The sequence below is a fragment of the Dromaius novaehollandiae genome, unplaced genomic scaffold (assembly GCF_036370855.1).
Source record: "Dromaius novaehollandiae isolate bDroNov1 unplaced genomic scaffold, bDroNov1.hap1 HAP1_SCAFFOLD_226, whole genome shotgun sequence".
NCBI classification, from domain to species: Eukaryota; Metazoa; Chordata; class Aves; order Casuariiformes; family Dromaiidae; genus Dromaius; species Dromaius novaehollandiae.
This window is the reverse complement of record NW_026991380.1, coordinates 12,501-13,848: the sequence shown is the minus strand read 5'-3', so window position 1 is coordinate 13,848 and position 1,348 is coordinate 12,501. Positions and strand designations below refer to the sequence as shown.

The 1,348-nt window shown below is 77.4% G+C and overlaps 1 non-coding gene across 1 annotated transcript; it reads left to right on the top strand.

Annotated features, from left to right (window-relative positions):
• Positions 1-271: 271 nt before the first annotated feature.
• On the top strand, positions 272-424 carry LOC135326076 (5.8S ribosomal RNA). The gene has a single exon (XR_010386732.1). It is a non-coding gene; the product is annotated as a 5.8S ribosomal RNA (ribosomal RNA).
• Positions 425-1,348: the final 924 nt, after the last annotated feature.

The following is a 1,348-nucleotide window of genomic DNA, read 5'->3' as shown; positions in this document are numbered from 1 at the left end:
GGGAGCGAGGGCTCCCCGCCCTTCTCGTTCGGGTTTGCCCTTCGTTTCCCCCCCCCCCTTTCTCTGTGCTTGTACGGTCAGTGAGGCAAGCCCCTCTCTTTCTCTCGCTCTCTCTCTCCTTCCGTCTCTGCCGTCCCTTGCTCAGCAGCCGGCGTCGGCGTGAGGAAGGGCGGTGGGGCGGAGGAGGAGGGGGCGGAGGAGGGGGGGCCCCCCAGGGGCTGCGAAAGCTGCCCGGTCCCCCCGCGCGCGCGGCGGGGACCGAAACCGAGACAACTCTTAGCGGTGGATCACTCGGCTCGTGCGTCGATGAAGAACGCAGCTAGCTGCGAGAATTAATGTGAATTGCAGGACACATTGATCATCGACACTTCGAACGCACTTGCGGCCCCGGGTTCCTCCCGGGGCTACGCCTGTCTGAGCGTCGCTTGACGGTCAATCGTCACCCGCGCCGTGGCGTGGGCGCAGCGGCGTGCCGCCCCTCGGTGGGTGTGGGGGGGGCGCGGTTCGGGTGCGCCCGGCCGTGCCCGCCCTCCCCTCCGAGCCCGGCGGCTGCCGCCGCGCCGCGTGGCGCGCGCGGTGTGGCGCGGCTGGGGCGCCTCGCAGGCCCGTTGCCCCGGGGAGAGGGGGGGTGCTCTCCTTCCCCTCCCCGTGCGGCCGGGCCTTCGTCCCCCTAAGTGCAGACTCGGGAAACCCCCGCTCCCGGAGCGCCCGCGTCGCGGACTTCGTCCCGCCGGGCCCCCAGATCGGGTCGGTCGCGGTGGCCCGGCGCCCGGCGCCGCCCGCCCGCCAGTGCCGCCGCACGGGCCTCTCCTCCACCACTCTCCCGGTGGTGCGCCGGTCCCCCGTTCCCCTCCGGCAGAGGGGACGGCCGGCCGCCCTTTGCCTCGCCCTGGCCCTGACCGCCGCCGTTTCGGCGCCCGCCGGGCCCCCCCCCAACCCCGCGCTTCCCCGCGTCCGCAGCGCGTCGTCGAGCCACTTCCACCCGCCGGCTGGCGTCAGCCGCGCGGCGTTGCGTTGAGGCCCGGCGGCGGCGGCGCGCGGGGGGCCGCGGCCGGGGGGGGGGGGGCCGCGCAGCGCGGGCGCCGTGGGGCGGCGGCGGGGCGGGGGGCGAGGGAGGGCGCGCCGCGCCGTCCCCACGCCGGGGCGGAGAGCGGAGGTCAGCGGCCGGGAGGAGGAGGCGGCCGCAGAGCGGCGGAGGGCTGCGCGAGTGGCGTGAGCGAGCGAGCGCGCGTTGGCGCGCCGGGCCCGGGGGGGGGAGGCGCGGGCCTCGTCCCCGGCCCCGCGCGGCTGTCTGCGGGTGGGTACCGCGGTGGTACCGCTCCGTGCTGCCGCGCGCGCGTGCCGGCGG